This window comes from Bombina bombina, chromosome 7 (genome assembly GCF_027579735.1).
Source record: "Bombina bombina isolate aBomBom1 chromosome 7, aBomBom1.pri, whole genome shotgun sequence".
Classification (NCBI taxonomy): Eukaryota; Metazoa; Chordata; class Amphibia; order Anura; family Bombinatoridae; genus Bombina; species Bombina bombina.
In genome coordinates, this window is record NC_069505.1 from 622,768,952 (window position 1) to 622,794,960 (window position 26,009).

The following is a 26,009-nucleotide window of genomic DNA, read 5'->3' on the forward strand; positions in this document are numbered from 1 at the left end:
TTTAATTGTAATTAGTAACTATACTGTGACAAAAAATTAGGATTGGTGTAAATAGTTGGCAAGACGGCCTGGCACAAAAAAATGGCAGGCAGGAGGTAGATGCAATTCAAGGACACTAGGAGACTGATTACTGACAGTCTAAACAGTGATGATTGACAATTTTTGCAATACTGTTAACAGAAATATGATTGCTGACAACAATTGGCTAGGTGGGGGCCTGGCTCACAGCAGGCTGCAAGGCAGGAGGAAAGTGCTATTCAATGGCACCAGCAAACTGAGGATTCAAATCACAGCAACTATTACCAAAAAATTTAATTTTTAATTATTAGAATACTGTCACAACAAATATGATTGGTGTAAATATTTTTTAAGTAGGCCTGGCACACAGGCTTGGAAGGCTGTAGAAAAGTGCAATTCAAAGGCACGAGCAAACTGAGGATTAAAATCATCAACAATCAAGATTTTTTTTAATTGTAATTAGTAACTATACTGTGACAAAAAATTAGGATTGGTGTAAATAGTTGGCAAGACGGCCTGGCACAAAAGGATGGCAGGCAGGAGGTAGATGCAATTCAAGGACACTAGGAGACTGATTACTGACAGTCTAAACAGTGATGATTGACAATTTTTGCAATACTGTTAACAGAAATATGATTGCTGACAACAATTGGCTAGGTGGGGGCCTGGCTCACAGCAGGCTGCAAGGCAGGAGTAAAGTGCTATTCAATGGCACCAGAAAACTGAGGATTCAAATCACAGCAACTATTACCAAAAATTTAAATTTTTAATTATTAGAATACTGTCACAGCAAATATGATTGGTGTAAATATTTTTTAAGTAGGCCTGGCACACAGGCTTGGAAGGCTGTAGAAAAGTGCAATTCTGAGGATTAAGATCAACACTAAAAAAATTTTGTATTTAAATTAATAACTATACTGTCTGTGACAACAATTATGATTGGTGTAAATAGTTGGCTAGACGGCCTGGCACAAAAGGCTGGCAGTGGCAGGCAGGAGGTAAATGAAATTCAATGGCACTAGGAGACTGAATATTTGCAGTCCAAAAAATTATGATTTTTTTTTTTAATTACTGTTACAAGAATTGTGATTGGTGCCACTAATTGGCTACTTGGGCCTGGCAGACAGGCTGGCAGATATGAGTCGTGGATGGTAGGTAGGGCAGCAATTTAACACAGTATGCTGTGTAAGTGACAAAAACACAGGACTGATAGAAAATTAAGTTACATTACACTAGCAAAATATTTTAAAATTTTAGATTTTAATATTAAAATTATGTTAAGAAGTGCAATGCACATATGACTCTATGAGTGGTCGCACTGGCTGGCTGCTACGTAGGGCAGCAATTATAACAACAGTATGCTGTGTAAGTCAGATAGACAGTTAGACACAGGCCTGATAGAAAATACAATTAGATTACACTAGCATAATGATTTAAAGACTTTTTTTTGGAAATTTTAAGAAAAAGGTTAAGCACATACATATGAGTCGTGGCTGATAGCCTTGGAAGGGCAGCTATTAAAAACAGTAGGCTCTGTAAGTCGGATACACACACGCCTGATAGAAAATACTATTAGATTACACTAGAAAAATTATTGAAATTATTTTTTTGGGGGGGGAAATTAAAAAAAGGTTAAACACATATGAGTCGTGGCTCATAGACTAGGGAGGGCAGCAAGTAAACACAGTAGGCTCTCTATGTCAGCAAAACACACAGGCCGGATAGAAAATTATATTAGATTACACTAGCAAACAAATTTAAACTTTTTTTTTTTATATATTAAAATTAAGGTGAAGGAGAATAGATATGAGTGCTGGGTGGCTGCCTGGCACAGACCAATTAACCAAAAGACTGAAAAAAAAGAGGTATATTAATGCTGAGTGAGCCTGACAGACACAGGCATGATAGTAAATGTAATTAGATTACACTAGAAAAATATTTTTTTGTGTTTTTGTTTTTTAAATTAAAAATAATGTTATAAACGGATATTAACACTGCTGGCTGCTGGCTGGCACAGAGCAATGAACCAGAGTATATGCTGTGTGACACTGGCCTGATAGAAAATGAAAAAAAATTACACTAGAAAAATAATTATATTTTTGGGTTAGTTAAATTTAAACTAATGTTGTTAGGGAGATATCAGTGGTGGCAGTAGTCACAGCATATGCTGTGAGCCTTAAACACACAGCTGAAAGCCAGGCAAATGCTAATAAAAAAAAAAACGACAAAAAAAAAAAAAGGCACGAAATATAGCCCTAAAAAGGGCTTTTTGGGGTGCTGTGCTTGCAGCAGAGATGAGTGGAGTCCTTCTGGACTGTAAATACACTAGCCTAGCTATGTTTTTCCTATTAATGTCAGGAGCAAAAACACAACACGTCCTCTCATTAAGAAAGCAAGGTCGTTATGAGTCTAAAATTGCGGATTCCGAGTAGCTGGGAGTGTCTGTGAGGGAGTGTCTGATGTTGATTGGCTCTAATGTGTCAGGCGGCTGTGACATAAAGGGTCAAAGTTTCCACAATGATGACACATAGGGGCGGATCGAACATCGCCATGTGTTCGCCCACAAACGCGAACGCGAACAAGCTATGTTCGCTGTGAACCGTTCGCGGGCGAACAGTTCGGGACATCACTAATAATAACACATAAATATATATGTATATACACATAATAACACATAAATATATATGTATATACACATAGTAACACATAAATATATATGTATATACACATAGTGACACATAAAAATATATGTAACACATAAATATATATTTATTTTTCATTACTTCTCACTGCTACATATGGAGCAGGCCTAAGGCTCAATCTTGAGTCGTGGCTCTCTGATTCTAAGTATCTCTCTGTTACAAGTAGTAGAGTTACTCACTGGACCAATATTCACAATGATTCTAATCCTATTTCATCTCATCTCTCTACAGGTATGTCTTTCTTCTTCTGCCTAACTGACTGCTTTTAAACGCCCTTTTAATTTGTGCTAGACTCCCCTGGTATGTCTTTCTGCTTCTGCCTAACTGACTGCTTTTAAACGCCCTTTTAATTTGTGCTAGACTCCCCTGGTATGTCTTTCTGCTTCTGCCTAACTGACTGCTTTTAAACGCCCCTTTAATTTGTGCTAGACTCCCCTGGTATGTCTTTCTGCTTCTGCCTAACTGACTGCTTTTAAACGCCCCTTTAATTTGTGCTAGACTCCCCTGGTAACCATTTCCTCTGACTCCATTTTGTCTACCTGTAATCATTTCATCAAATACTGTCTAAAACGTATTCAATCTGCCACCCCACCCCCCCCCTCTAATTTGCAAGTGTGTAACTCCTGCTAGTTAAAACTGCCTGTAACAGCTGCTTAGAATCATTTCATTACTTCTCACTGCTACATATGGAGCAGGCCTAAGGCTCAATCTTGAGCCGTGGCTCTCTTATTCTAAGTAGCTCTCTGTTACAAGTAGTAGAGTTACTCACTGGAGTTAGAAACTGGAGGTGGAAACTGCAGACCAACTAACAGGTAAACTTAATAACTATACACCTACACAATGCTCTCTATGACTTTTCTGCTCTCTCTGTCTGTCCTTCTCCTAAAAATCACTGCATGTCCCTTTAACAACAATTCCCACACTATCCATATCTCCCCCTCCCTTCTCTCATCCCCTATGCTGTCCTCTCATGAACTACTCTGTTTCCTTAGAAACACTTCCCCCTCTAACTCTCCTGTGTCTAGTCATACCCGCTCCTACAAATCTCACTCCCATCTTCTGTCACTCTCACTGATACTACTGCTCGCTGCTGGTGATGTCTCTCCTAACCCTGGCCCTGCAGCAATCACCACACTTCTACATTCTCGCTCCTTCTCCCACTGCAAAAATTCTAGGTCACGCAATACCAACAATCTCATCTCCATTAACACACAGCGCCTATCCCCTCCCTTTTTTTTGTGCCCTCTGGAATGCTCGCTCCATCTGTAACAAACTTACAACTGTTCATGACCTGTTTGTTTCCAATGCTTTCAACCTTTTAGCTATTACCGAAACCTGGCTATCTTCCTCTGACACTGCTTCCATTGCTGCTCTCACACACGGTGGTCTTCACTTTAGCCACACACCTAGGCCAGGTGAGAGACATGGTGGAGGTGTTGGCATCTTACTCTCCTCCTCCTGCTCCTATCAGCACCTATCCCCATTTCCATCTCTCTCCTTTTCTTCCTTTGAAGTCCACTGTATTCGCCTGTTCTCCCCTCTCTCTCTCAGAGTGGCAGTTATCTATCGCCCCCCTGGACCAACGTCCCAATTCCTTGACAACTTTGCTGCCTGGCTTCCTTACTTTCTCTCCACAAATACACCTGCTCTAATCCTAGGGGACTTCCACATCCCCATTGACAACCCATCTGCCCCTGCTGCCTCTAAACTTCTCTCACTCACTAACTCCTTCGGCCTCTCACAATCCACCCTATTCCCTACCCACCGCGATGGACACTCGATTGATCTGGTATTCTCCTATCTCTGCTCTCTCTCTGATGTTGCATGTCGCCCATTTCCCATCTCAGACCACCATCTGCTCACCTTTAATCCTAATATAGATACTAAACCTACTTCCCCCTCTCACCCCCGCACCAGTAGAAATCTGTACGCTGTGGACCCTCCCCAACTCTCCAATCTTATTCAACTACGCCTCTCCCACACTTCCACCATATCCTGCCCTGACCTTGCTATAACCCACTATAACAATACGCTGTCCGCTGCACTTGACACTCTCACTCCACCCCAACCTCGCAAAGCCCCACATCGTCAGCTCCAACCCTGGCACTCCCAACAAACACGCCACCTACAAAAATGCTCCCGCACTGCTGAACGTGTCTGGAGGAAATCCCGCTCTGAACCTGATTTCATGCACTATAAGTTCATTCTTTACTCTTACACCTCTGCCCTTCACTTAGCTAAGCAAACTTACTTCTCTTCCCTTATATCCACTCACTCCTCAAACCCTAAAAGACTCTTCTCCATTTTCAACTCTCTCCTCCACCCACCTGCACCACCTCCCTCATCTGCATTCAGCGCTCAAGACCTTGCTGACTATTTTCTCAACAAAACACTTGCAATCCGAGGAAACATCCCAGCACAAACCTGCAATCTCCCAACTCCGCTCCCAGTCACCCCCTCTGCCACTCTCTGCACCCTCCTCCCAACCACTGAGAGTGAAGTGGCTTCCCTTTTGTCTTCCTCACACCTCACTACCTGCCCACTTGACCCTATTCCTTCACATCTAATTCCTCCTCTGTCTACCACCCTCACTCCGGCTCTTACTCACATATTTAACCTATCCCTTTCTACTGGCTCATTCCCTGCCTCCTTCAAACATGCGAAGGTCACCCCCATCCTCAAAAAACCCTCCCTTGACCCTAACTCCCCTGCAAACTACCGCCCCATATCACTGCTCCCCCTAGCTTCAAAACTCCTTGAAAAACTCATTTTCAATCACCTAACCCACTTCCTGTCCTCCAACTCATTGCTCGACCCCCTGCAATCTGGCTTCCGTCCCCAACACTCAACTGAGACTGCCCTCACCAAGGTTACGAATGATCTCCTTTCTGCTAAAAGCAAAGGCCACTACTCTATACACAGCTTACTTGACCTATCTGCTGCCTTTGACACGGTTGACCATCCCCTTCTCCTACGGTCTCTCAGTTCTCTTGGTCTCTGTGACACTGCCCTCTCCTGGATTCACTCTTATCTCTCTAACAGATCCTTCTCCATTTCGTTTGCTGGTGACTCCTCCTCTCTATTGCCCCTGTCTGTTGGAGTACCCCAAGGCTCTGTCCTGGGTCCTCTACTCTTCTCTATTTACACTTCTTCACTGGGTAAACTTATCAACAGCTATGGCTTCAGCTATCACCTCTATGCTGATGATACCCAGATCTACCTTTCCAACCCTGCACTCTCTCCTTCTGTCAACTCTCACATCAGCGACTGCTTATCTGGCATTTCCTCCTGGATGGCCTCTCACCACCTAAAAATAAATATGTCCAAGACCGAACTACTTCTAATTCCCCCCTCTAGCTCCACTCCAGTCTCTAATTTCTCTATCACTGTTGGCAGCACCACTATCTCCCCATCACCCCAAGTCCGCTGCCTCGGAGTCACACTTGACTCAAATCTGTCCTTCATTCCCCACATCCAACTGCTCTCTTCATCCTGCCACAACCACCTACGAAATATCTCCAAAATTTGTCCATTTCTGAGTGCTGAAACTACCAAACAGCTCATCCACTCCCTGGTAATTTCCCGACTTGACTACTGTAACAACTTACTAACTGGCCTCCCTCTCTCCCGCCTCTCTCCCCTCCAATCCATCCTAAATGCATCTGCCAGGCTAATCCACCTCTCTCGATGCTCTGTTTCTGCTGCACCTCTCTGTGAGTCCCTTCACTGGCTCCCCATTCACAACAGAGTTAAATTCAAAATTCTCACCTCGACCTACAAAGCCCTCACCAATGCTGCCCCACCCTACCTGTCCATACTCATCAACAAATATACTCCTGCCCGTCCCCTAAGATCCAACAACGACCTGCTTCTTGCATCCTCTACCATCACCTCCTCTCATCTAGACTACAGGACTTCTCTCGTGCGGCACCAACCCTCTGGAACGCACTTCCTCGAGATGTCAGACTTTCCCCTAACCTCTCCTCCTTTTAACGTTCCCTAAAGACCTTTCTGTTCAGGGAAGCTTATCACCCAACTTATCAACAAACTAACTTCACTTAACTAACAGTTGCCCTCTATCTCCTCACTAATATCATTCTCACCTCTGCAGTCCCCACCTCCTGTTTCCTATCCTCCTACCCGTCTAGATTGTAAGTTCCCACGGGAATAGGGCCCTCAATCCCCCCTGTATCTGTCTGTAAAATTTTGTGTCTTATCGTATTGTTTCTCCACTGTACTGTTATCCTTGTACCCATGGGCAGCGCTGCGGAATCTGTTGGCGCTTTATAAATAAAGAATAATAATAATGTATATACACATAGTAGCACATAAATATATATGTATATACACATAGTAACACATAAATATATATGTATATACACATAGTAGCACATAAATATATATGTATATACACATAAATATATATGTATATACACATAGTAACACATAAATATATATGTATATACACATAGTAGCACATAAATATATATGTATATACACATAATAACACATAAATATATATGTATATACTCATAGTAACACATAAATATATCTGTATATACACATACTGTATTAACACATAAATATATATGTATATACACATAGGGGGGTAGTTATCAACGTGTCAACTTTCCTGCCTTCGACGGACCAATACGCCCGCCTAAGCTCGCCTCACATCGCCGCCGCGGACCTGAAAAATTTCGCCTAAGTTATCAAATAAAGCTGTCAAAAAGCCGCGGGGCGATGCAGCGGACTGTGAGAGTTATCACTCATCCGATCTCGCTGCTCTTCGGCTTTTTCCCAGCTTTATTGCTAGCCTGTCACTAAGCACTCACACTAAACTGCACTGTTCTACCCCCTATACCGGCACCCCCGGAGCCCCCCGCAACTAAATAAAGTTACTAACCCCTAAACCGCCGCTCCTAGACCCTGCCGCAACTCTGATAAATGTATTAACCCCTAAACCGCCGCTCCCGGAGCCCACCGCAACTATAATAAATGTATTAACCCCTAAACCGCCGCTCCCGGAGCCCACCGCAAGCTACTCTATACCTATTAACCCCTAAACCGCCGCTCCCGGAGCCCACCGCAAGCTACTCTATACCTATTAACCCCTAAACCGCCGCTCCTGAAGCCCACCGCAACTATAATAAATGTATTAACCCCTAAACCGCCGCTCCCGGAGCCCACCGCCACCTACATTATACCTAGTAACCCCTATCTTGCCCCCCCTATACCGCCGCCCTCTGTAATAAAGTTATTAACCCCTATCCTGCCGATCCCGCACCTCGCCGCAACTAAATAAATAGTTTAACCCCTAAACCGCCGCTCCCTGACCCTGCCGCAACCTATATTAAATTTATTAACCCTTAATCTGCCCCCCCTACACCGTCGCCACCTATAATAAATTTATTAACCCCTATCCTGCCCCCCACTACACCGCCGCCACTGTAATAAATTTATTAACCCCTAAACCTAAGTCTAACACTAACCCTAACACCCCCCTAACTTAAATATTAATTAAATAAATCTAAATAATATTTCTATTATTAACTAAGTTAATCCTATTTAAAACTAAATACTTACCTTTAAAATAAACCCTAACATAGCTACAATATAAATAATAATTATATTGTAGCTATTTAAGGATTTATTTTTATTTTACAGGCATCTTTCAATTTATTTTAACTAGGTACAATAGCTATTAAATAGTTATTAACTATTTAATAGCTTACCTAGCTAAAATAAAGAGAAATGTACCTGTAAAATAAAAACTAACCTAAGTTACAATTACACCTAACACTACACTATACTTTAATAAATTATTCCTATTTATAACTAAATACTTACCTGTAAAATAAACCCTAAGATAGCTTCAATGTAATTAATAATTACATTGTAGCTATCTTAGGATTTATATTTATTTTACAGGTAACTTTGTATTTATTTTAGCTAGTTAGAATAGTTATTAAATAGTTATTAACTATTTAATAACTACCTAGCTAAAAGAAATACAAAATTACCTGTAAAATAAATCCTAACCTAAGTTACAATTAAACCTAACACTACACTATCTTTAAATGAATTAAATAAATTAACTACAAATAACTACAATTAAATACAATTACATAAACTAACTAAAGTACAAAAAAAAGCTAAGTTACAAAAAATAAAAAAAATAAGTTACAAACATTTAAAAATATTACACCAATTTTAAGCTACTTACACCTAATCTAAGCCCCCTAATAAAATAACAAAGCCCCCCAAAATAAAAAAATGCCCTACCCTATTCTAAATTAAAAAAGTTCAAAGCTCTTTTACCTTACCAGCCCTTAAAAGGGCCTTTTGTGGGGGCATGCCCCAAAGAATTCAGCTCTTTTGCCTGTAAAAGAAAAATACAACCCCCCCCCCCAACATTAAAACCCACCACCCACATACCCCTAATCTAACCCAAACCCCCCTTAAAATAACCTAACACTACCCCCCTGAAGATCATCCTACCTTGAGTCGTCTTCACTCAGCCGAACTTCGGTTCCATCGCTGCTCGGCTGAGTGAAGATGACTCAAGGTAGGATGATCTTCAGGGGATTAGTGTTAGGTTACTTTAAGGGGGGTTTGGGTTAGATTAGGGGTATGTGGGTGGTGGGTTTTAATGTTGGGGGGGGGTTGTATTTTTCTTTTACAGGCAAAAGAGCTGAATTCTTTGGGGCATGCCCCCACAAAAGGCCCTTTTAAGGGCTGGTAAGGTAAAAGAGCTTTGAACTTTTTTAATGTAGAATAGGGTAGGGCATTTTTTTATTTTGGGGGGCTTTGTTATTTTATTAGGGGGCTTAGATTAGGTGTAAGTAGCTTAAAATTGGTGTAATATTTTTAAAATGTTTGTAACCTATTTTTTTTATTTTTTGTAACTTAGCTTTTTTTTTTGTACTTTAGTTAGTTTATGTAATTGTATTTAATTGTAGTTATTTGTAGTTAATTTATTTAATTAATTTAATGATAGTGTAGTGTTAGGTTTAATTGTAACTTAGGTTAGGATTTATTTTACAAGTAATTTTGTATTTCTTTTAGCTAGGTAGTTATTAAATAGTTAATAACTATTTAATAACTATTCTAACTAGCTAAAATAAATACAAAGTTACCTGTAAAATAAATATAATTCCTAAAATAGCTACAATGTAATTATTAATTACATTGTAGCTATCTTAGGGTTTATTTTACAGGTAAGTATTTAGTTTTAAATAGGAATAATTTATTAAAGTATAGTGTAGTGTTAGGTGTAATTGTAACTTAGGTTAGTTTTTATTTTACAGGTACATTTCTCTTTATTTTAGCTAGGTAAGCTATTAAATAGTTAATAACTATTTAATAGCTATTGTACCTAGTTAAAATAAATTGAAAGATGCCTGTAAAATAAAAATAAATCCTAAGATAGCTACAATATAATTATTATTTATATTGTAGCTATATTAGGGTTTATTTTAAAGGTAAGTATTTAGTTTTAAATAGGATTAACTTAGTTAATAATAGAAATATTATTTAGATTTATTTAATTAATATTTAAGTTAGGGGGGTGTTAGGGTTAGTGTTAGACTTAGGTTTAGGGGTTAATAAATTTATTACAGTGGCGGCGGTGTAGTGGGGGGCAGGATAGGGGTTAATAAATTTATTATAGGTGGCGACGGTGTAGGGGGGGCAGATTAGGGGTTAATAAATTTAATATAGGTTGCGGCAGGGTCAGGGAGCGGCGGTCTAGGGGTTAAACTATTTATTTAGTTGCGGCGAGGTGCGGGATCGGCAGGATAGGGGTTAATAACTTTATTACAGAGGGCGGCGGTATAGGGGGGGGGCAGGATAGGGGTTACTAGGTATAATGTAGGTGGCGGTGGGCTCCGGGAGCGGCGGTTTAGGGGTTAATACATTTATTATAGTTGCGGTGGGCTCCGGGAGCGGCGGTTTAGGGGTTAATAGGTATAGAGTAGCTTGCGGTGGGCTCCGGGAGCGGCGGTTTAAGGGTTAATACATTTATTATAGTTGCGGTGGGCTCCGGGAGCGGCGGTTTAGGGGTTAATAGGTATAGAGTAGCTTGCGGTGGGCTCCGGGAGCGGCGGTTTAGGGGGTAATAACTTTATTTAGTTGCGGCGGTGTAGGAGGGGTCAGATTAGTGGTGTTTAGACTCGGGGTACATGTTAGGGTGTTAGGTGTACACATTTCCCATAGGAATCAATGGGATGCCGGGCAGCAGCGAACTTGTACTTTCGCTATGGTCAGACTCCCATTGATTCCTATGGGATCCGCTGCCTCCAGGGTGGCGGTTTGAAAACCAGGTACGCTGGGCCGTAAAAGTGCCGAGCGTACCTGCTAGTTTTTTGATAACTAGCAAAAGTAGTCAGATTGTGCCGCACTTGTGTGCGGAACATCTGGAGTGACGTAAGAATCGATCTGTGTCGGACTGAGTCCGGCGGATCGAAGTTTACGTCACAAAATTCTACTTTTGCCGGTCTCTAGCCTTTGATAACTAAGGCGAATCAGCCTCGCCACAAATACGCTGCGGAATTTCAGCGTATTTGAGGTTGACGGCTTGATAACTACCCCCCACTGTAATACATAAATATATATGTATATACACATAGTAACACATAAATATATATGTATATACACATACTAACACATAAATATATATGTTTATACACATAGTAACACATAAATATATATGTATATACACATAGTAACACATAAATATAAATGTATATACACATATTAACACATAAATATATATCGGCTAGATTACGAGTCTTGCGTTATGAGTAAAAAAGCAGCGTTAAGCCTCATAACGCTGCTTTTTTACTCCCGCTGATATTACGAGTCTTGCAGATTTAGGGGCACCGCACACTTTTTTGGCCTTACTGCAAATCAATTTTAGGCAAATTGCTTATAGTCGTTTTTTCTATGGGACATCCATAGCGCCGGTATTATGAGGTTGTCCTGGGAGGCCAAAAAGTGAGCAGTACACCCTACCCCGTCAAGATTCGTATCGCATTTTAAAGTCAGTAGTTATGAGTTTTACACTACAACGCTGTAGCATAAAACTCATAACTAAAGTGCTAAAAAGTACACTAACACCCATAAACTACCTATTGACCCCTAAACCGAGGCCCTACCGCATCGCAAACACTAAAATAAAATTATTAACCCCTAATCTGCCGCTCCGGACATCGCCGCCACTATAATAAACAAATTAACCCCTAAACCGCCGCACTCCCGCCTCGCAAACACTAGTTAAATATTATTAACCTCTAATCTGCTGTCCCTAACATCGCTGCCACCTACCTATATTTATTAACCCCTAATCTGCCGCCCCCAACATCGCCACCACTATATTAAATTTATTAACCCCTAAATCTAAGTCTAACCCTAACCCTAACACCCCCTGACTATATATATAATTAAAATAAATCTAAATAAAAATTTCTATCATTACCTAAATAATTCCTATTTAAACCTAAATACTTACCTGTAAAATAAACCCTAAGCTAGCTACAATATAACTAATAGTTACATTGTATCTAGCTTAGAGTTTATTTTTATTTTACAGGCAAGTTTGTATTTATTTTAACTAGGTAGAATAGTTACTAAATAGTTATTAACTATTTAATAACTACCTAGCTAAAATAAATACAAATTAACCTGTAAAATAAAACCTAACCTAAGTTACACTAACACCTAACACTACACTACAATTAAATAAATTACCTAAATTAAATACAATTAAATAAATTAAATAAAATTAGCTATATTACAAAAAAAACCCACTAAATTACAGAAAATAAAAAACAAATTACACCTAATCTAATAGCCCTATCAAAATAAAAAAAAGCCCACCCAAAATAAAAAAAAAACTAAAACTAAACTACCAATAGCCCTTAAAAGGGCCTTTTGCGGGGCATTGCCCCAAAGAAATCAGCTCTTTTACCTGTAAAAAAAAATACAACCAACCCCCCAAATAAAACCCTAACTAAAAAAACCTAAGCTCCCCATTGCCCTGAAAAGGGCATTTGGATGGGCATTGCCCTTAAAAGGGCGTTTAGCTCTATTGCTGCCCAAAGCCCTAACCTAAAAAAAACCACCCAATACACCCTTAAAAAATCCTAACACTAACCCCCGAAGATCCACTTACCGGGAGAAGTCTTCATCCAAGTGGCAAGATGTTCTCAACGAAGCCGGCAGAAGTGGTCCTCCAGATGGGCAGAAGTATTCACCCAGACGGCGTCTTCTATCTTCATCCTTCCGACGCGGAGCGGCTCCATCTTCAAGACATACGGCGCGGAGCATCCTCTTTAATTGACATCTTCTTCTGGAATGAAGGTACCTTTAAGTGATTTCATCCAAGATGGCGTCCCTTAGATTCTGATTGGCTGATAGAATTCTATCAGCCAATCGGAATTAAGGTTGAAAAGATCCTATTGGCTGATGCAATCAGCCAATAGGATTGAACTTCAATCCTATTGGCTGATCCAATCAGCCAATAGGATTGAGCTCACATTCTATTGGCTGTTCCAATCAGCCAAGATTGGTTTAGTTTAGGCTAGGGTTTTTTTTTATTTTGGGTGGGCTTTTTTTATTTTGATAGGGCTATTAGATAAGAAGATGTAATTAGTTTAAATATCTTGTAATTTGTTTTTTATTTTCTGTAATTTAGTGTTTGTTTGTTTTTTAGTAATTTAGCTAATTTTATTTAATTTAGTTAATTGTATTTAATTTAGGTAATTTATTTAATTGTAGTGTAGTGTTAGGTGTTAGTATAACTTAGGTTAGGTTTTATTTTACAGGTTAATTTGTATTTATTTTAGCTAGGTAGTTATTAAATAGTTAATAACTATTTAGTAACTATTCTACCTAGTTAAAATAAATACAAACTTGCCTGTAAAATAAAAATAAACCCTAAGCTAGATACAATGTAACTATTAGTTATATTGTAGCTAGCTTAGGTTTTATTTTACAGGTAAGAATTTAGTTTTAAATAGGAATAATTTAGTTAATGATAGGAATTTTATTTAGATTTATTTAAATTATATTTAAGTTAGGGGGTGTTAGGGTTAGACTTAGATTTAGGGGTTAATAAATATAACATAGTGGCAGCGATGTTGAGGGCGGCAGATTAGGGGTTAATAAATGTAGGTGGCGGCGATGTTAGGGGCAGCAGATTAGGGGTTAATAATATTTAACTAGTGTTTGCAATGCGGGAGTACGGCGGTTTAGGGGTTAATATGTTTATTATAGTGGCAGCGACGTTGGAGGCGAAATATTAGGGGTTAATAACATTATGTAGGTGTCGGCGATGTTGTGGGCAGCAGATTAGGGGTTAATAAATATAATGTAGGTGTCGGCGATGTTGGGGGCAGCAGATTAGGGGTTCATAAGTATAATGTAGGTGGCGGCAATGTCCGGAGCGGCATATTAGGGGTTAATAAATATAATGTAGGTTTCGGCAATGTCGGGGGCGGCAGATTAGGGGTTAATAAATATAATGTAGGTGTCGGCGATGTCGGGGGCGGCAGATTAGGGGTTAATAAATATAATGTAGGTTTCGGCAATGTCGGGGGCGGCAGATTAGGGGTTAATAAGTGTAAGATTAGGGGTGTTTAGACTCAGGGTTCATGTTAGGGTGTTAGGTGTAAACATAAAATGTGTTTCCCCATAGGAATCAATGGGGCTGCGTTACTGAGCTTTACGCTGCTTTTTTGCAGGTGTTAGACTTTTTATCAGCCGGCTCTCCCCATTGATGTCTATGGGGAAATCGTGCACGAGCACGTACAACCAGCTCACCACTGACTTAAGCAGCGCTGGTATTGGAGTGCGGTATGGAGCACAATTTGGCTCTACACTCACTTCTTGCCTTTTAACGCCGGGTTTAGAAAAACCTGTAATACCAGTGCTGTAGGTAAGTGAGCGGTGAGAATAAACTGCACGGTAGCACCGCACAGCTCATAACGCAAAACTCGCAATCTGGCCGAATGTATATACACATAGTAACACATATGCCGTGCCGTGATGGGGGCATGGCCGGACGTGCTGTGATGGGGCATGGCTGGGCGTGCTGTGATGGGGGCGTGGTCAGACGTGCCGTGGTAGGGGCATGCCGAGGGGGCGTGGCCGGGCGGAGCACGCATGAGGGCGCGTGGCCGACGGGAGCAGCCATGGTGGCAGCGGCATGGTCAAGTGAGAGAGAAAAACAGAGGGGAGAGCAAAATAGAGGGGAGAGAGGAGGGGGAAAGAGAGAGACCAAAAGAGAGTGGGGAGAGACCAAAAGAGAGGAGGGAAAGAACAAAAGAGAGGGGGGGAAGAGAGAAAGCGAGCAAAAGAGAGGAGGAAAGAGAGGGGAGATAGAGCAAAAGAGGGGGGAGAGAGAGAGAGAGCAAAAGAGGGGGGAGAGCAAAAGAGAGGGGAGAGAGCAAAAGAGGGGGGAGGGAGAGAGCAAAAGAGGGGGGAGAGAGCAAAAGAGGAGGAGAGAGAGAGCAAAAGAGGGGGAAGAGAGAGAGAACAATAGAGGGGGAGAGAGAGCAAAAGAGGGGGAGAGAGAGCAAAAGAGGGGGAGAGAGAGCGCAAAAGAGGGGGAGAGAGAGAGCGCAAAAGAGGGGAAGAGACGGAGCGCAAAAGAGGGGGAGAGAGAGAGAGCAAAAGAGGGGGAGAGACAGAGCACAAAAGAGGGGGAGAGAGAGCTCAAAAGAGAGGGGGAGATAGAGAACTAAAAAGAGAGGGGGGAGAGAGAGAGCGCAAAAGAGGGGGGGAGCGCAAAAGAGAAGGGGTAGAGAGCGCAAAAGAGAAGGGGTATAGAGCGCAAAAGAGAAGGGGGAGAGAGAGCACAAAAGAGTGTGAGAGAGAGCGCAAAAGAGAGGGGGAGAGAGAGAGAGCAAAAGAGAGGGGGAGAGAGAGAGCAAAAGAGAGGAGAGAGAGAGAGAGCAAAAGAGGGGGGAGGGAGAGAGCAAAAGAGGGGGGAGAGAGCAAAAGAGGAGGAGAGAGAGAGCAAAAGAGGGGGAAGAGAGAGAGAACAATAGAGGGGGAGAGAGAGCAAAAGAGGGGGAGAGAGAGCAAAAGAGGGGGAGAGAGAGCGCAAAAGAGGGGGAGAGAGAGAGCGCAAAAGAGGGGAAGAGACGGAGCGCAAAAGAGGGGGAGAGAGAGAGAGCAAAAGAGGGGGAGAGACAGAGCACAAAAGAGGGGGAGAGAGAGCTCAAAAGAGAGGGGGAGATAGAGAACTAAAAAGAGAGGGGGGAGAGAGAGAGCGCAAAAGAGGGGGGGAGCGCAAAAGAGAAGGGGTAGAGAGCGCAAAAGAGAAGGGGTATAGAGCGCAAAAGAGAAGGGGGAGAGAGAGCACAAAAGAGTGTGAGAGAGAGCGCAAAAGAGAGGGGGAGAGAGAGAGAGCAAAAGAGAGGGGGAGAGAGAGAGCAAAAGAGAGGAGAGAGAGAGAGAGCAAAAGAGAGGAGAGAGAAAGCAAAAGAGAGGGGAGAGAGAGAGAAAAAGAGGGGAAGAGAGAGCAAAAGAGGGGAGGAGAGAGAGAGCAAAAGAGGGGGGAGAGACAGCGAGCAAAAGAGGGGAGAGAGAGAGCAAAAGAGGGGAGGAGAGAGAGAGCAAAAGAGGGGGGAGAGAGAGCAAAAGAGGGCAGAGAGAGAGAGAGCAAAAGAGGGGGTAGAGAGAGCCAAAGAGGGGGGGGAGAGAGCAAAAGAGGAGGAGAGAGAGAGCAAAAGAGGGGGAAGAAAGAGAAAGCAAAAGAGAGGGGAGAGAGCAAAAGAGGGGGGGGAGAGCGCAAAAGAGAGGGGGGAGAGAGATGGAGCAAGGGTTGGAACCGCGGTATTTAAAAAAATTGGCCCGTGTACACGGGCTTTAGGACTAGTTTAATATAATATATTAATATATATTTACAGGGAACATACAGTTCCCATAGACTGCAATTTAAAAGCACTTTTCAGTGCCATTTATTTTCAAAAACCCCACACCCGCCAACTTTAGTCCTAGAATACTGCTTGGTGCAGTTATTTTATTAAAAATTAAAGATGCTACTATCCTTATTTTTTAATAAAGTATATTACACTTGATTTGGGGGCATTTGGGGCACATTTATAAAATGAGCCAGAGTTCTGATCTCTGGATAATTTTATAATTGCTAATTGCTACCGCGATTTTGTTGGTTATTTATTTAAACGGGCACTTGTAATCTAGGCCAAAATTATTATTACCTTGAATCGAGGTGTGCTTGTTCCCTATTGTTTTGTTTGTACAGAAATGGCAGGAGGAGAATAGACAACACGTTCTGGGAAATTCAGCTGCACCATGGGATTACGAGGAACTAGAACTCTCAATTTGATGGGGGTTTTTTTTGTTTTTTTCTATTTATTTAAAACCAACAATGTGTAGAAAATACAAAAATAAATTTAAACACCACACAGGACGTAATGAAAGAATACAAAACATACAGTATATAATATAATATAAACCAATTACATATTCAATTAAGGTAAACTATATATCTTTCCCTTTTTAAGTACACATCGTTGGAATTTTATATTTTATATTAGAATAACGTACAAGAAAAACAAAATCAAGGAGAAAACACAGACAAAACAAACCATTACAACCAAACGAAACCAAAACAGAACAAAACAAAACAAAAAAAACAAAAGGGAAGAAAAGAAGAAACCCATACTACCATAACCCCAGCAAAACCAGCTCAGAGTTTCTAAAAGGGTGTATTAAATGTTCAATTTCACTGGAGGGAAGGGCTTTTATAAACGCAGACCATTTAAAAAAAAAAAACTCCTGATATCCTGGTCAATGTCTAAGTTGGTATCAAACTGTTCAAGGATACATTGCTTCCTTAAACAATTCTTAATTTCCATTATACTGGGGATTTTAGCATAGACTTGCTTGTTCCCTAAGTTAAACCAAAGGAAGACTATATTTATTGATGACAGAGTCAGGCAGGAGATGTCCAATATTTTATCAAGCCAAAATTCCAATTTGAGCCAAAAATTTCTAATTTTTGGGCAGGTCCATATCATGTGCAGAAGGTTCACCGAGGGGAAAGAACATTTAGGGCAAACACTGAAGCTAATATTTCCACATTTAAATCCCTTTTCTGGAGTAAAGTAAGTCATATGAAGTAATTTCAAGTGAGATTCCCTCCAGGAGGAGGAAAGAGTTACGCGAGAAGTTTCTTGGATTGAGAGGTAAGGTAATTTGGAATCCAGTTCTTGCATTAACAGTGCAGCCCACTTAATGCAGATCTTATTGAGATTAACTATGCCCTTATCAGAAACCAAAATAGTATAACCAGGGGTGATTGACATATGCCCATTCTTAACTAGGGCAAGCCAATTCTCGATAATACCTAAAGACCAATTCCAGCCATAGTCGTTTGTAAATTTTGACGCATAGTGTCTAGCCTGCAGATATGCAAAGAAGTTTCTATGTGGAAGATTTAATTCAGTTCTAGAGAGTCAAATGATTTAACACAGCTTGCGGATTTCCATTTTAGAAAGAGAGTTGAATGGACTCCTGGTTGAAACTGAGGGTTTCCCAGAAATGGGATATATCTCGAAACACGATATTCTATGACTAACGAATAACAAATCATTTTCCATGCTAAAATTGGATTATATATGGATCTCAGTTTTTTTATTTCAGGTGGAATAAAACTAGCCTCACAGTGGATAAGTGTCACTGGGGAAAGAGGATTCATTATACTTTTTTTGAGGTCATTGTTCGTAGCATAATCCCTAGAGAATATCCAGTTACTATGCGGGCTAAGAAAATTTGATTATAAACCCTAATATCAGGGAGAGCCAGACCACCATATCTCATGGGAAAAAAAGAGTTTCGAGAAAGAGATTCTAGCCCGCCTATTTTGCCATATAAAGGATCTCAAAAAAGAATTGAAAAAAGTAATATCTTTCCTCTTTAGAAGCAGAGGGATATTCTGAAAGATATAAAGCAATTTAGGGAGGAGAATCATCTTGAATACAGCTATGCGCCCAGATAAGGAAAGAGGTAGATTATGCCAATTTTTAAGAGTATCTTTGATTTTATTTAAGATTGGGGTAATGTTAAGAGAATACCAGGCATCAGGATTGGGAGAAATAGTTATACCCAGATATCCTAAAGAGTCTCAAACTACTGTAATGGGTACATTTATAGAAGAATCTCCCGTCTGCTTAATCCAAAGAAGCTCAGATTTTGTAGTATTAACCTTGTACCCTGAAAATTATCCAAACTGTTGTATGATTGAGAGTAGCTTGGGTATATTTGTATGGGTATTGGCCATGTATATAAGGATATCATCCGCATAAAGCGCAATCTTTAGCTCTGTCTTACCTATCTTGATTCCCTCCAATTGCTGCCTTACTAATATAGCAAGCGGTTCAATGGAAATATCAAAAAGAAGCGGGAAAAGGGGCACCCCTGCCTGGTTCCCCTCTGCAATATTATATCATGAGATAAATACCCATTGACCAGCATCCTCGTAGAGGCCTTTCGGTATCATTTTTCAACAAATTTGATAAAATTTCCTCTTAATCCAAATTAAAGGTGTTCATAATGAACCGAATCAAAGGCCTTTTCCGCATCTATTAGTATGATTGCCAAGTCAGAGGTATCTCCCCTCCCGGTTTGATCCTGGCCCTCATCTGATTTAAAATAATCTATGGTAAGAAGAAGCTCCCTTATTTTAGCAGCAGAATCTCTGTTCTTCAAAAAAAACAGCTTGGTCTGTATGAATAATAGAAGGGAGAAGAGATTGAAGCATTTGAGCTAAAATAGAAGTTAATAATTTGTAATCTGTATTCAGAAGGGCAATGGGCCTATAGGACTCCTTCATGACTGGGTCTTTCCCTTGTTTTAATATCAACATGGTATAGGAAGCTGCAAAATTAGCTGTTGGCTCATTACCCTCTATATAGATATAATTATATAAAGAAGTTAAATACAGTGTCAGGATAGGAAATAATATTTTATAAAATTCATTAGGGAGTGCATCCGGACCAGGTGCTTTGTTATGAGGCAAATTTTTAATTGCATTAGCCACTTCTGTCTCAGTTATGGGAGAGTGCAGGTCCTCAAGTGAGGCGGATGTTAGTTAAAGGAAAGAGATTTTACGCCAGAAGTCCTCGCACTCCTGGGTATTTGATATTCTAGGAGAATATAAGTCACTATAATACTTAAAGAAAGCCTGCACAAGTTCCTCCGGCTAACAAATATTTTGACCTTCAACGCGTAAGGAGTCTATCAACTGGGAACCTTTATCCCACTTAAGAAGTTTTGCTAAGAGTTTCCCTGTCTTATTCCCCTATCTATATAGTTTTGCTTGGAATCTAATATCCTTCTGTGCTGATTTATATAATAAAAACGAGTCTCTCTCCCCCAGCACAGAAATGTACTTGGCCCATTTCTGTGGTGTTTTTTCAATTAAATAGTGATTATAGGCATTTGAAACTGCCCTCAGAAGTTCTCTCTCACTCCTTTTGAATTTCTTAGTCCTCATGATACTGTATGCTAAGATTTCCCCCCTTAAGACCGCTTTTGCAGTTTCCCAGAATAGCGCAGGACGAGACATATATTCATAATTAAATTATGCAAACTCCCGAAACTTAGCTTCAAGCCAATTTTTAAATTTTAGATCAGAGGCTAGGAATGTGGGGAAAAAAAAATGATTATTCGTATGTGTCAAGTCATTAGGATGGAAATCTAGGCAGATAGGGGCGTGATCAGAGATAGCAATGAGTAAGATTTGAGCTACAACTTTTGATTTACATAGTCTTTCGTCCAGCAGGAATAGATCTATCCTTGAAAGTGACTTATGCGCTTTTGAAAAACAAGTAAAATCATGAGTATCGGGATTTTGTAATCTCCATAGATCACATACTCTAAGATTATTATAAATCAGAGAAAAACGTTTTGACTCTAAATTATCTCTCTTAGTTTTCTTGAGAGCAGGATTCTGTCTCAATCTGTCCAGGGGATACTGTGGGGCCATATTAAAATCCGCTCCCATTATTAGAAAACCTTCTGCACAAGACATGAGCCTAGCCTGTAGAGTCTCCAAGAAAGATAAAAACATTGGGAGCATATATATTACATAACGTATATAAAACATTGGCAATTTAAATTTTTAGTAAAAGATATCTCCCCTCTTGATCTGAATCAACTTGCAAAATCTCATAGTTAATCCCTTTTTCCCAGCAGAATAGCCAACCCACCTTTTCGCCTCACACTGGGGGAGAAAAGTACTTCTTTAACCCAAGAGGACTTAAGTTTGAGAATCTCGTCAGCTTTCAAATGGGTTTCTTGTAAGAAAGCAATAGAGGTATTAATTTTCTTGAGTTAAGATATTATTGTATTCCTTTTGATAGGAGACGTGAGACCTCTTTTGTTCCAAGAGGTAAATTTAACTCCATCTGTGACAGCCATTATTTATGAAAAGGGAGGAAAAAAAAAAAAAAACAACATAAACAAGAATAGAGAGGCTATACCACCTAAGCCCTCTATTACCCTGAACTGAAAGGATGCAAGCATGAATAAAGACTATAAAAGAGAAAAAAAAATCAACTATGCCATCTTGGCCACCTATCTCCAAGATTATTCTGAAGGATCATTCTTAGCATAAAAGCCTTCTGCCTCTAGAACTGTATATAAAAAAAAGGAAATTTATGCTTACCTGATAAATTTATTTCTTTTACGATATGACGAGTCCACGGATTCATCCTTACTTGTGGGATAGTATCCTCCTGCTAAAAGGAAGTGGCAAAGAGCACCACAGCAGAGCTGTTATATAACTGCTCCCTTAGCTTCTCCCCCCAGTCATTCGACCGGAGATATAGGAAGAGAAAGGAAAAGCTAAAAAGGTGCAGAGGTCACTGTAGTTTTAAAAATAAAATAAATTCTGTCTTAAAATGACAGGGCGGGCCGTGGACTCGTCATATCGTAAAATAAATAAATTTATCAGGTAAGCATAAATTTCCTTTTCTTTTACAAAGATATGACGAGTCCACGGATTTATCCTTACTTGTGGGATACAATACCAAAGCAACAGGACACGGATGAACGGGAGGGACAAGACAGAGACCTAAACGGAAGGCACCACTGCTTGAAGAACCTTTCTCCCAAAAACAGCCTCCAAAGAAGCAAAAGTATCAAATTTGTAAAATTTGGAAAAAGTATGAAGGGAGGACCAAGTTGCAGCCTTACAAATCTGTTCAACAGAAGCATCATTTTAAAAAAGCCCATGTGGAAGCCACAGCTCTTGGAATGAGCCGTAATTTTTTTGGGAGGCTGCTGTCCAGCAGTCTCGTATGCTAGGCGGATGATGCTTTTCAGCCAAAAAGAGAGAAAGGTAGCCATAGCTTTTTGACCCCTACACTTTCCAGAATAAACAACAAAAAGAGAAGATGTTTGTCGGAAATCCTTGGTCGCTTGTAAGTAAAACTTCAAAGCGCGAACCACATCCAAGTTATGTAATAGACGTTCCTTCTTAGAAGAAGGATTAGGACACAAGGAAGGAACAACAATTTCCTGATTAATATTCTTATTTGAAACAACCTTAGGAAGAAATCTAGGTTTAGTACGCAAAACCACCTTATCAGAATGGAATATAAGATAAGGCGAATCACATTGTAAAGCAGAAAGCTCAGAAACTCTTTGAGCAGAAGAGATAGCAACTAAAAACAAAACTTTCCAAGATAACAGCTTAATATCTATAGAATGCATGGATTCAAACGGAACCCCTTGAAGAACATTAAGAACTAAATTCGGACTCCATGGCAGAGCAACAGGTTTAAACACAGGCTTGATTCTGATTAAAGCCTGACAAAAAGACTGAACGTCTGGGACATCCGCCAGACGCTTGTGTAATAAAACTGACAAAGCAGAAATTTGTCCTTTTAAAGAACTAGCAGATAACCCCTTCTCCAATCCTTTTTGGAGAAAGGACAAAATCCTAGAAATCCTAATCTTACTCCATGAGTAGCCCTTGGATTCGCACCAATAAAGATATTTATGCCATATCTTATGGTAAATCTTTCTAGTGACAGGCTTGCGAGCCTGAATAAGAGTATCAATGACCGACTCAGAGAATCCCCGCTTTGATAAAATCAAGCGTTCAATCTCCAGGCAGTCAGCTGCAGAGAAGTTAGATTTGGATGTTGGAACGGACCTTGAATGAGAAGGTCCTGCCTCAACGGTAGTTTCCACGGAGGTAGAGACGACATGTCCACTAGATCCGCATACCAAGTCCTGCGTGGCCACACAGGCGCTATTAGAATTACTGAAGCTCTCTCCTGTTTGATTCTCACAATCACACGGGGTAGGAGAGGAAAAGGAGGAAACACATAAGCCAGGTTGAACGACCAAGGTACTGCTAGAGCATCTATCAGTACAGCCTGAGGATCCCTTGACCTGGACCCGTAACGTGGAAGTTTGGCATTCTGTCGAGATGCCATTAGATCCAATTCCGGTGTGCCCCATTGTTAAGTCAATGATGCAAACACCTCCGGATGGAGTTCCCACTCCCCCGGATGAAAAGTCTGATGACTTAGAAAATCCGCTTCCCAGTTCTCTACTCCTGGGATATAGATTGCTGATAGATGGCAAGAGTGATTCTCTGCCCATCGGATTATCTTTGATACCTCTATCATCACAAGAGAACTCCTTGTTCCCCCCTGATGATTGATATATTCTACAGTCGTGATATTGACCGACTGGAATCTTATGAATTTGGTCAGTGCCAACTGAGGCCATGCCTGAAGCGCATTGAATATTGCTCTCAGTTCCAGAATATTGATTGGTAATTGAGACTCCGTTGGAGTCCAAGTTCCCTGAGCCTTCAGGGAATTCCAGACTGCACCCCAGCCCAAGAGGCTGGCGTCCGTTGTCACTATAACCCATGATGGCCTGCGGAAGCACATTCCCTGGGACAGATGATCCTGTGACAACCACTAAAGAAGAGAGTCTCTGGTCTCTTGATCCAGATTTATCTGAGGAGATAAATTCGCATAATCCCCATTCCACTGTCTGAGCATGCACAGCTTCAGTGGTCTGAGATGAAAGCGAGCAAACGGGATGATGTCCATTGCTGCTACCATTAATCCAATGACCTCCATACACTGAGCCACTGATGGCCGAGGAATGGACTGAAGAGCTCGGCAAGTATTGAGAATCTTTGATCCGTCAGAAATATTTTCATGTCTACCGAGTCTGAGTTCCCAAGAATGGAACTCTTGTTTGTGGAACAAGTGAACTCTTTTCTATATTCACTTTCCAACCATGAGTCCTTAGGAAGGACAGCACAATGTCCGTGTGAGATTTGGTCAGATGACGATTTGATGCCTGAATCAAGATATCGTCTAGATAGGGCGTCACTGCTATGCCCCGCGGCCTGAGAACCACTAGAAGGGACCCTAGCACTTTTGTGAAAATTCTGGGAGCTGTGGACAACCCGAAGGGAAGGGCCACAAACTGATAATGCTTGTCCAGAAAAGTAAACCTTAGAAACTGATGATGATCCTTGTGGATAGGAATGTGAAGGTACGCATCCTTTAGATCCACGGTGGTCATGTATTGACCCTCCTGGATCATTGGTAAGATTGTTCGTATAGTCTCCATCTTGAACAATGGGACTCTGAGAAATTTGTTTAGACATTTTAAATCTAAAATAGGTTTGAAAGTTCCCTCTTTTTTGGGGACTACGAAAAGTTTGAGTAAAACCCCTGTCCCTGTTCAAGTTTTGGAACAGGACAAATTACTCTCATGGTATAGAGGTCTTTTACACAGTGTAAGAACGCCTCTCTTTTTGTCTGGTCTACAGACAAACGTGAAAGATGAAATCTCCCTCTTGGGGGAAAATTTTTGAATTCCAGTTGATACCCCTGGGTCACAATTTCTAATGCCCAGGGATCCTGCACATCTCTTGCCCAGGCCTGAGCAAAGAGAGAAAGTCTGCCCCCTACTAGATCCGGTCCCGCATCGGGGGCTGCCCCTTCATGCTGTCTTGGTAACAGCAGCGGGCTTTTTGGCTTGTTTACCCTTATTCCAGGTCTGGTTAGGTCTCCAGACAGACTTGGATTGAGTAAAATTTCCTACCTGTTTAGTAGAGGAAGGGAAAGCAGAGGGTACTCCTTTGAAATTTCGAAAGGAACGAAAATTATTTTGTTTACCCCTCATCTTAAGGGGTTTGCCTTGAGGTAGGGTGTGACCCTTACCTCCAGTAATGTCTGAAATGATTTCCTTCAATTCAGGGCCGAATAGGGTCTTACCCTTGAAAGGAATAGTTAACAGTTTAGACTTTGACGATACATCAGCAGACCACGATTTTAACCATAGTGCTCTGCGCGCCAATATGGCAAAGCCTGCATTTTTTGCTGCTAATTTAGTAATCTGGAAAGCAGCATCTGTGATAAAAGAATTAGCTAATTTGAGAGCTTTAGTTCTGTCCAAAATGTCGTCTCTACTTTCAGAGACTCCTCAAGGGCGTCAAACCAGAAAGCCGCCGCTGCAGTTACTGGAACAATGCAGGCAGCAGGTTGTAACAAGAAACCCTGGTGAATAAATAATTTCTTTAGAAGACCCTCTATTTTTTTTATCCATAGGGTCTTTGAAAACACAACTGTCCTCAATAGGTATAGTTGTACACTTAGCTAGAGTAGATATTGCTCCCTCCACCTTAGGGACCGTTTGCCAGGAGTCCTTGATGGTGTCTGATATGGGAAACATTTTCTTAAAATTAGGAGGGGAGAGAACGGTATACCTGGTCTATCCCATTCCTTTTTAATAATTTCCTAAATTCTTTTGGGAACCGGAAAAAACATCAGTGTAAGTAGGAACTTCTAGATATTTATCCATTTTACATAATAGGTTCACAATCATCCAGAGTCGCTAGGACCTCCCTGAGCAACAGGCGAAGGTGCTCAAGTTTAAATTTAAAGGACGCTAAGTCCGTATCTGTCTGAGGTAACACATTCCCTGAATCTGAAAGTTCTCCCTCAGACAATAATTCCCTAACCCCCAATTCAGAGCATTGTGAGGGTACATCGGAAATGGCTACTAAAGCATCAGAGGGTTCAGTATTTACGTTAATACCTGGCCTACTGCGTTTACCCTGCAAACCTGGCAGTTTAGATAATACCTCAGTGAGGGTAGTTGACATAACTGCAGCCATATCTTGCAGAGTAAAAGAATTAGACGCACTAGATGTACTAGGTGTCACTTGTGTGGGTGTTAAAGGTTGGGACACTTGAGGAGAATTAGATGGCA

General features: G+C 40.8%; 1 protein-coding gene across 1 annotated transcript in view; it reads left to right on the top strand.

Moving 5' to 3' along the window:
• LOC128636750 (indolethylamine N-methyltransferase-like) overlaps positions 1-26,009 on the top strand; it is a 125,797-nt gene that overhangs the window by 33,253 nt on the left and 66,535 nt on the right. The gene's annotated exons all lie outside the window — the stretch shown is intronic.